Consider the following 11,222-nt stretch of genomic DNA (forward strand, 5'->3'; position numbering starts at 1 on the left):
TCGGTCTAGACGAAAAAGAGCTAAGAGCATACCCGAACAGCCTGTTCGGACTAGGAGATGCCCCAGTTCAACCGTTGGGATACGTATCGCTGCATACAACCTTTGGAAAGGAGAACCAATCCAGAACACTCAAGATAGACTACATTGTGGTCGACGTCAGCTCAGCCTACAATGCCTTAATAGGTCGGACAACATTAAATCAACTCGGCGCAATAGTTTCAACCCCACATCTATGTATAAAATTCCCAACGACGGAAGGGATAGCTACGATAAAGGCAGATCAAAAAATGGCACGTCGCTGTTATAACGAAAGCCTAAACCTCCGAGGTGAAGGAGGAGAGTTCCACACAATCGAGCTCGGTAGAGTTTAGAGGCGAGAAGAATTCCGACCACAACCCGAAGGAGAAGTAGAAAGAATCCAGATCGGAGACACCTCGGATAAAACAACTAATATTGGCACGATCCTGAAAGGAGACATAAAGGAATCACTAATACGGTTCCTACGAGATAATGTTGATCTCTTCGCATGGAAAGCTGCCGACATGCCAGGTATTGATCCCGAGCTAATGAGCCACAAATTGGCAGTCTATCTGGGATCCCGGCCGGTACAACAAAGACGAAGAAAACTCGGACCAGAACGAGCTCAGGCTGTAGAAGAACAAGTACAAGCGCTACTTGAGGCCGGGTTCATAAGGGAAGTCAAATATCCACTATGGCTAGCAAACGTCGTCTTGGTGAAAAAGTCAAATGGGAAGTGGCGAATGTGCACCGACTACACCGACCTCAACAAAGCCTGCCCAAAAGACCCCTACCCACTCCCAAGCATCGACGCTCTAGTGGATGCTTCATCAGGATATAAGTATCTCTCATTCATGGACGCATATTCAAGGTACAACCAAATCCCCATGTATCCACCAGATCAAGAAAAAACCTCGTTCCTAACACCGAAAGCAAATTACTGTTACATCGTGATGCCTTTCGGTCTCAAGAACGCAGGAGCTACTTATCAAAGGCTAATGAATAAAGTTTTCTCAGATCACATCGAAAAAATCATGGAAGTTTATGTAGACGACATGTTGATAAAAACACAAAGTGAAGATACATTGTTATCCGACCTGACTCAAGTGTTTTACACTATCAGGAAACACAACATGCGGCTCAATCCCGCAAAATGCACCTCGCAGTAGAAGCCGGCAAATTCTTGGGCTTCATGCTCACACAAAGGGGGATTGAAGCAAATCCAGACAAGTGTCGAGCCATACTCAACATGAAGAGCCCAACCTGTATCAAAGAAGTACAACAACTCAACGGGAGGTTGGCCGCTCTATCCCGATTCTTAGCAGGAGCTGCGATAAGATCTCTTCCCTTCTATGCTACTTTAAGAAAGGGAAAACAGTTCGAATGGACGACAGAATGTGAGCAAGCCTTCCTAGAATTCAAGGAGTTCTTAGGACAACCACCTATCCTATCTCGGCCACGAGAAGGAGAACCGCTCATATTATATCTCGCAGTAGGGAGCCAGGCAATAGCCTCAGCACTAGTCAGAGAAGACGAACATGGGCAAAAACCCGTCTACTTCATTAGCAAAGCACTACAGGGATCCGAGCTGAACTACCAGAAAATAGAAAAGTTTGCCTACGCTCTGATCCTCACATCCCGGCGGCTTCGCCCATATTTCCAAGCGCATACCATTAAAGTTCGAACTAACCAACCCCTAAAAGGGATATTGCAGAAAATAGATCTAGCAGGAAGAATCCTACAATGGGCAATCGAGTTGTCCGAATTCGACCTCCAATACGAGGCGCGTACAGCAATCAAATCGCAACACCTGGCCGACTTCATCGCAGAATTTACAGACATCCCGAAAATCCCCATAGAATGGAACATATATGTAGACGGATCCTCGAATAAAACAGGAAGCAGTACAGGTGTGATAGTTGAGAACAACCAAGGAACTCAACTGGAGCTCTCCCTTAAATTCGGATTCCCGGCCTCAAACAACCAGGCAGAATACGAAGCACTATTAGCTGGTCTGAAGCTGGCTAGGGAGGTTGGAGCTCGGAAGCTCAACATCTACAGTGACTCACAAGTCATCACCTCACAAATCACAGGAAACTACCAAGCTAAAGATCCGACCATGAAAAAATATTTGGATAAAACCAAAGAACAGCTCGGACAACTCGGGGAATATAGGATCCACCACATACCTCGTGAGCAAAATGCCCGAGCTGACACCCTTTCAAAATTAGCCAGCACCAAACCAGGGGGCAACAACAGAAGGTTCATCCAGGAGGTATTACATAACCCGTCAATAGCGGAAGAAGAAAGAATCCTAGCCGTAATAGGTCAGGATCAAGGATGGATAACCCCCATAATAAACTACCTCAAAACAAAAGAACTCCCTACAGATGAAAAGGAGGCAAAGAGGTTGAAAAGGGAGGCACAGTACTACACTATCATAAACAACACGCTGTACAAAAGAGGAATATAAACACCTTTACTAAAATGTGTACCAACTTCCAACACAAAGGAAGTCTTGGAGGAAGTACACAGTGGCATCTGTGGAAATCATCTCGGAGCGCAAGCTCTCACCAAAAAGGTACTCCGGGCAGGGTTCTATTGGCCAACTCTACAAAAGGAGGCTACAGAATTTGTAAGGACATGTCCACCATGCCAGAAGCATACCAACTTTCACATCGCCCCACCAGAAAAGCTCATCAGTGTGACCTCACCCTGGCCATTTGCGAAGTGGGGACTCGACCTACTCGGACCCTTCCCACAGGGATCGGAACAAGTAAAATTCCTTATAGTAGGAGTAGACTATTTCACAAAATGGATCGAGGCAGAACCCTTGGCCAACGCCACCGCTCAAAGAAGTCGAAAATTTCTATATAGGAACATTATTACGAGGTTCGGGGTACCATACTCTATCACCACGGACAACGGTACCCAATTTACAGAGGCAGGCTTCGGAAAACTGGTGGCCGACTTGAACATAAAATACCAGTTCACCTCCGTCGAACATCCCCAAGCCAATGGACAAGCCGAAGCGGCCAACAAAGTCATATTGGCCGGATTAAAGCGGAGGCTACAAGAAGCAAAGGGAGCTTGGGCCGAGGAACTTCCACAAGTCCTATAGGCATATCGAACAACACCCCATTCTACTACAAATGAATCACCATTCCGACTAGCATACGGAGTGGAGGCAATAATTCCAATAGAAATCGAAGAAGGATCTCCCCGAGTAGTCCACTACAATGAACAAGCAAACTCCCAACTTCAGAGAGAAGAGCTCGACTTGTTACCCGAAATCCAAGAAAGAGCTCGAATCAGGGAAGAAGCTCTAAAACAACGAATGGCTTCCAGATATAATCAAAAGGTAGTGCCGAGAAGTTTTGCAGAGAATGATCTCATCCTAATCAGAAATGACATTGGAACAACTCGACCCGAAGAAGGAAAGCTGGCAGCAAACTGGAAAGGACCCTACCGAGTCATTGAAATACTGGGGAAGGGCTACTACAGACTGTCCGAGCTTGATGGACGAGAGCTTCCTCGATCTTGGCACGCCTGCAACCTAAGAAAGTACTACAATTAGAAATGGTAAAGGATCTCACTAAATGGATGCGCTTTTTTTCCTGAAAAGGTTTTTTAATGAGGCACCATGTCGAGACCTAGGAACAAGGAAATTCCCACATGTATATATTCGCATTTTTCTTTGAATAAAGTTTATTTAGATATTCTACAAAGATTCCAAAACGCATTAATCTGAAGTATTCATCGTCCGATTATAAAGCAACAGGTCGGCAAAAAGTGAAAAACAAATTCACTGCGCGACCACGATAAAGACAATCGTCCGATAAAGGTGAAAGCGCGATTCACCCAAAAGACGATCTATAGATGCCAACCATTTTCTACAAATTGGCAAAGATGAACACAGAATAATGTAAGAAGTTATCGAAAGCAATCCAAAAAAAAGAACCTGACGAGGTCTTACGGATAGCTAATATAATAACTTAAAAGACTGGCCGACGTTCAGAAATCGGACCAAGTCAACCCAAGTTATAAGTAAACCCTGGAAAGTGGTCTGGCCAACCCTATTAAAGAGGATTACTTTAACTTAGAAGGGCATGACATAACAAAGTCAGCCCAAAACTAAAAAGTTATACAAGTAGTCCCTGAAAGAGATCTGACAAAGATCCAAGAAAGAGGATTACGAGAAATAACTTAAAGGAGACCGACATAACCTAGTCGGACTCCTACCATTAAAAAAGTTATACAAGTAGTCCCTGAAAGAGATCTGACAAAGATCCAAGAAAGAGGACTACGAGAAATAACTTAAAGGAGACCGACATAACCTAGTCGGACTCCTACCATTAAAAAAGTTATACAAGTAGTCCCTGAAAGAGATCTGACAAAGATCCAAGAAAGAGGACTACGAGAAATAACTTAAAGGAGACCGACATAACCAAGTCGGACTCCTACCATTAAAAAAGTTATACAAGTAGTCCCTAAAAGAGATCTGACAAAGATCCAAGAAAGAGGACTATGAGAAATAACTCAAAGGAGACCGACATAACCAAGTCGGACTCCTACCATTAAAAAGTTATACAAGTAGTCCCTGAAAGAGATCTGACAAAAGATCCAAAAAAGAGGACTACGGAAAATAACTTAAAGGAGACCGACATAACCAAATCGGACTCCTACTACTAAAAAAGTTATCAACATAATCCCTGAAAGAGACCAAGTAAAAGCCCAGAAAAGGGGATCACGAAAATAGCTTTTGAGGGGGAACAACATAAAGAAATCGGTCATAAGGCGCTAAAGAGCGAGGAAACCGAGAAACAAGTCGGACCCCCCACAGGCACGGTCTCAAAAGGATCCAAGCTACAAAGAACGCAAACAACCTAAAGAGGCCAGAACAGCAAAATTTCAACAGATACCATGCATAAAATGATAAAAGCTTCAAGAGGTCACCACAAAACCAACCTCGGAAGCTACTTTTGTTTTTCAAAAAAGAGTTGCAAAACAGACAACTAGAAGCGTCAAACAAAACAAAGTTCAAAAAAGCCCACAAACCGGGCTATTTACACGAAATATCCAGAAAAAGATCAGCTAAAGATCGGGAGCTTTCCCGGCAGCATCAGTATGAGGAGAAGGAGGACGAGTCTGAAGGGGCACGGCATCTACGGTTCCATCATCCCGGTTCAGAATCTGGCAATCCGGATCGGATGTAACGGGAGGAACAGAGGAGGTCGACACCTTGAGAGAAGGCACTGGGGGAGGATCAATCTCTTCATCATCCTGGTCATCAGGGACAATCTTACCATCTCTCACGACATTGTCCAGGCTGATAAGAGTCAAGTCGGCATCAGGAGCGACAACTCGGAACTGCTCCATCAGGTTCTCGGAGGCAGCAGTTACACTACCCACAAGGTGACCTTGAAGCTCACCATAATTAACCCGAGCTGTTTCCAACTCCTCCCGAAGACGCATCAATTCCCTATAAGCCAAGACATAGCTATCCTTATGTTTCAAAGCCATGTCTTCGGCCAGTGATGAGCGGATAATTTGTACGCTTTTTGGCATTATTTTTAGTATGTTTTTAGTAGTTTTAGTTGAGTTCTTTGTTTATTTTTATTAGTTTTTAGTTAAAATTCACTTTTCTGGACTTTACTATGAGTTTGCGTGTTTTTCTGTGATTTCAGGTATTTTCTAGCTGAAATTGAGGGACCTGAGCAAAAATCTGATTCAGAGACTGAAAAGGACTGCAGATGCTGTTGGATTCTGACCTCCCTGCACTCGAAGTGGATTTTATTGAGCTCCAGAAGCCCAATGGGCGCGCTCTCAACGGCGTTGGAAAGTAGACATCTTGAGCTTTCCAGCAATATATGATAGTCCATACTTTGCCCAAGATTTGATGGCCCAAACCGGCGTTCAAAGTCACCCTCAGAATTTCCAGCGTTAAACGCCGGAACTGGCACCCAAATGGGAGTTAAACGCCCAAACTGGCATGAAAGCTGGCGTTTAACTCCAAGAAGAGTCTCTACACGAAAAATGCTTCATTGCTCAGCCCAAGCACACACCAAGTGGGCCCGGAAGTGGATTTTTATGACATTTACTCATCTTTGTAATTCTTAAGCTATTAGTTCCCTATAAGTAGGACCTTTGACTATTGTATTTTCATCTTGGTTCCTCTGGTTCCCTCTTTGGGACCGAAGCCAGTAATCACTCTTGTTCTTATATATTTTCAATGGTGGAGTTTCTACACACCATAGATTAAGGTGTGGAGCTCTGCTGTACCTCGAGTATTAATGCAATTACTATTGTTCTTCTATTCAATTCCGCTTGTTCTTTGTCCAAGATATCACTTGTTCTTCAACTTGATGAATGTGATGATCCGTGACACTCATCATCATTCTCACTCATGAACAAAGTGACTGACAACCACTCTTGTTCTACAAGCATTCGAGGCTCTAGTGAATATCTCTTGGATTCCTGATACACGATGCATGGTTGATCGCCTGACAACCGAGTGCTCGCCTGACAAACGAGCCAGCCATTCCGTGAGATCAGAGTCTTCGTGGTATAGGCAAGTACTGATGGCGGCATTCAAGAGAATCCAGAAGGTCTAACCTTGTCTGTGGTATTCTGAGTAGGATTCAATGATTGAATGACTGTGACGTGCTTCAAACTCCTGAAGGCGGGGCGTTAGTGACAGACGCAAAAGAATCACTGGATTCTATTCCGGCCTGATTGAGAACCGACAGATGGATAGCCGTGCCGTGACAGGGTGCGTTGAACATTTCCAATGAGAGGATGGGAGGTAGCCACTGACAACGGTGAAACCCTTGCATAAGCTTGCCATGGAAAGGAGTAAGAAGGATTGGATGAAGACAGTAGGAAAGCAGAGAGACGGAAGGGACCAAGTATCTTCATACGCTTATCTGAAGCTCTCACCAATGATATACATAAGTATCTCTATCTTTATCTTTATGTTTTATTCATCATCTATACCCATTTGAGTCTGCCTGACTGAGATTTACAAGGTGACCATAGCTTGCTTCATACCAACAACCTCCGTGGGATCGACCCTTACTCACGTAAGGTATTACTTGGACGACCCAGTGCACTTGCTGGTTAGTTGTGCAAAGTTGTGTAGTAATCACAATTTCGTGCACCAAGTTTTTGGCGCCGTTGCCGGGGATTGTTCGAGTATAGACAACTGACGGTTCATCTTGTTGCTTAGATTAGGTATTTTTCTTCAGAGTTCTTAAGAATAAATTCTAGTGTTTCATGATGATCTGTTGAAGTCTGGCTGGCTGAGAAGCCATGTCTAATCTTATTGGACCGAGGTTTCAACCTATCATCACAAGAGCTTGTTGATTTCTATCAATCTTGCTATTGGAGCAATGATCTGCTAAGGCTTGGCTGGCCATTGGCCATGTCTAGTGTTTTGGACCGAAGCTTTCTTTGAAAGCTTGGCTGGCTGTGAAGCCATGTCTAATTCCTGGACCGGAGTCTTAGACTAACATTGCAATGATTCCTGGAATTCAAATTAGGAATTCTGAAACCTTTATTTTCTATTCTCATATAATTTTCGAAAAATCCAAAAAAAATTATAAAAATCATAAAAACCAAAAATATTTTATGTTTCTTGTTTGAGTCTAGTGTCTAATTTTAAGTTTGGTGTCTTGCATGCATTGTTTATTTGATCTTGGTTCTATTTTCAAGTCAATAGTACAGGGAACTAAAGATTCAGAACATGCAGCAGAGGAATTACACAGAAAAAGCTGGGCGTTCAAAACGCCCAGTGAAGAAGGACAGACTGGCGTTTAAACGCCAGCCAGGGTGTCTGGTTGGGCGTTTAACGCCCAAAAAGGTAGTGCATTGGGCGTTAAACGCCAGAATGTGCACCATTCTGGGCGTTTAACGCCAGGATGGCACAAGGGGGAGGATTTTGTTTTCAAAATCAATTTTTTTCAAGTTTTCAAAGTTTTTCAAAATCAAATCTTTTTCAAATCATATCTTTTCAATCAAATGTTTTCAAAATCAATTTCTTTCCTTTTTCAAAGATACTTACTAACAATTAATGATTTAATTGAACATTTTAAGTATGTTACCTTTTCTGTTGAGAAAGGTTTAATGTTTGAATCATATCTTTTCTTGTTAGGCAAGTCATTAATTTTTAAAATCAAATCTTTTTAAAATTGTTTTCAAATCATATCTTTTCAATCATATCTTTTTAAAAGCATAATTTTTTTATCATATCTTTTTAATCACATCTTTTTCAAAACAGTTTTTAATCATATCTTTTTGATTTCTAATTTCAAAAATCACTTGATTTCTTTCCCACTCTTGATTTTCGAAAATTAATTAAAATTTTTTTTTAAAATGTTTTCAAAATATTTCACTTGATTTTCGAAAATTTCTTCCTCTCTTTCCCACATCCTTCCATTTATGGAGTACCACTCCTTCTCAATGCACAATTCGAACTCTATCTAATTAAGTTCGAATTCTTCTACCCCTTCCTTCTATTTTTCTTTTCCTCTAACACCTCAAGGAATCTCTATACTGTGACATAGAGGATTCCACACTTTCTTGTTCTCTTCTCTTTCATATGAGCAGGAGCAAAGACAAAGGCATTCTTGTTGAAGCTGACCCTGAACCTGAAAGGACCTTGAAGCGAAAGCTAAGAGAAGCTAAGGCACAATTCTCTGTAGAGGACCTAACCGAATTCTTCAAAGAAGAAGAAACCATGGCAGCCGAAAACAACAACAACAACAGCAATGCAAGGAAGGTGCTGGGTGACTTTACTGCACCTACTCCCGACTTCTATGGGAGAAGCATCTCTATCCCTGCCATTGGAGCAAACAACTTTGAGCTTAAGCCTCAATTAGTTTCTCTAATACAACAGAATTGCAAGTTCCATGGACTTCCATTGGAAGATCCTCATTAGTTCTTAGCTGAATTCTTGCAAATCTGTGACACTGTCAAGACTAATGGGGTTGACCCTGAGGTCTACAGACTTATGCTATTCCCTTTTGCTGTAAGAGACAGAGCTAGGACATGGTTGGACTCACAACCTAAAGAAAGCCTGGACTCATGGGAAAAGCTAGTCAATGCCTTCTTGACAAAGTTCTTTCCACCTCAAAAATTGAGTAAGCTTAGAGTGGAAGTCCAAACCTTCAGACAGAAGGATGGAGAATCCCTCTATGAAGCTTGGGAAAGATACAAACAATTAATCAGAAAATGTCCTTCTGACATGCTTTCTGAATGGAGCATCATAGGTATTTTCTATTATGGTCTCTCTGAACTATCCAAGATGTCTTTGGATAGCTCTGCTGGAGGATCTCTTCATCTGAAGAAGACGCCTACAGAAGCTCAAAGAGCTAATTGAAATGGTTGCAAATAACCAATTCATGTACACTTCTGAAAGGAATCCTGTGAACAATGGGACAAGTCAGAAGAAAGGAGTTCTTGAGATTGATACTTTGAATGCCATTCTGGCTCAGAACAAAATATTGACTCAACAAGTCAACTTGATTTCTCAAAGTCTGTCTGGAATGCAAAATGCACCAAACAGTACTAAGGATGCTTCATCTGAAGAAGAAGCTTATGATCCTGAGAATCCTTCAATGGAAGAGGTGAATTACCTAGGAGAACCCTATGGAAACACCTATAATTCTTCATGGAGAAATCACCCAAATTTCTCATGGAAGAATCAAGAGAGACCTCAACAAGGTTTCAACAACAATAATGGTGGAAGAAACAGGTTTAGCAATGGCAAGCCTTTTCCATCATCTTCTCAGCAACAGACAGAGAGTTCTAAGCAGAACACCTCTGACTTAGCAACCATGATCTCTGATCTAATCAAAACCACTCAAAGTTTCATGACTGAAACAAGATCCTCCATTAGGAATTTGGAGGCACAAGTGGGACAGCTGAGCAAGAAAGTTACTGAACTCCCTCCAAGTACTCTCCCAAGCAACACAGAAGAAAATCCAAAAGGAGAGTGCAAGGCCATCAACATGGCCGAATTTGGAGAGGAGAGAGAGGAAGTGAACGCCACTGAGGAAGACCTCAATGGGCGTGCACTAGCCTCCAATGAGTTCCCTAATGAGGAACCATGGGAATCTGAGGCTCAAAATGAGACCATAGAGATTCCATTGGACTTACTTCTGCCTTTCATGAGCTCTGATGAGTATTCTTCCTCTGAAGAGGATGAGTATGTCACTGAAGAGCAAGTTGCTAAATACCTTGGAGCAATCATGAAGCTAAATGACAAGTTATTTGGAAATGAGACTTGGGAGGACGAACATCCTTTGCTCACCAAGGAACTGGATGACTTGTCTAGGCAGAAATTACCTCAAAAGAGACAAGATCCTGGGAAGTTTTCCATACCTTGCACCATAGGCACCATGACCTTCAAGAAGGCTCTGTGTGACTTAGGGTCAAGTGTAAACCTCATGCCTCTCTCTGTAATGGAGAAGCTAGGGATCTTTGAGGTACAAGCTGCAATAATCTCACTAGAGATGGCAGACAACTCAAGAAAACAAGCTTATGGACTTGTAGAGGATGTTTTGGTGAAGATTGAAGACCATTACATCCCTACTGATTTCATATTCCTAGAGACTGGGAAGTGCATGGATGAAACCATCATCCTTGGCAGACCCTTCCTAGCCACAGCAAAGGCTGTGATTGATGTTGATGGAGGTGAACTGATCATTCAAGTGAATGAAGAATCCTTTGTGTTTAAGGCTCAAGGATACCCCTCTGTCACCATGGAGAGGAAGCATGAAGAGCTTCTCTCAAATCAGAGTCAAGCAGAGCCCCCACAGTTAAACTCTAAGTTTGGTGTTGGGAGGCCACAACCAAACTCTAAGTTTGGTGTTGAACCCCCACATTCAAACTCTAAGTTTGGTGTTGGGAGGTTCCAACTTTGCTCTGAGAAAATGTGAGGCTCCATGAGAGCCCACTGTCAAGCTACTGACATTAAAGAAGCGCTTGTTGGGAGGCAACCCAATGTTATATTTCATCTATTTTCTTTTGTTATTTTATGTTTTTTGTAGGTTGATGATCATAAGAAGTCACAAAATCAATTGAAAAAGCAAAAACAGAATGAAAAAAGGAAGAAAAATAGCACACCCTGGAGGAAGAACCTACTGGCGTTTAAACGCCAGTAAGGCTAGCAGTTGGGCGTTTAACGCCCAGTCTGGCACCAT

At 42.4% G+C, this 11,222-nt stretch overlaps 1 non-coding gene across 1 annotated transcript; it reads right to left on the reverse strand.

The window, feature by feature from the left end:
* Positions 1-9,160: 9,160 nt before the first annotated feature.
* On the reverse strand, positions 9,161-9,268 carry LOC130959504 (small nucleolar RNA R71). Its single transcript, XR_009078580.1, has one exon. It is a non-coding gene; the product is annotated as a small nucleolar RNA R71 (small nucleolar RNA).
* Between the last annotated feature and the right edge of the window lie 1,954 nt (positions 9,269-11,222).

Source organism: Arachis stenosperma, chromosome 10 (assembly GCF_014773155.1).
Source record: "Arachis stenosperma cultivar V10309 chromosome 10, arast.V10309.gnm1.PFL2, whole genome shotgun sequence".
Lineage (NCBI taxonomy): Eukaryota > Viridiplantae > Streptophyta > Magnoliopsida > Fabales > Fabaceae > Arachis > Arachis stenosperma.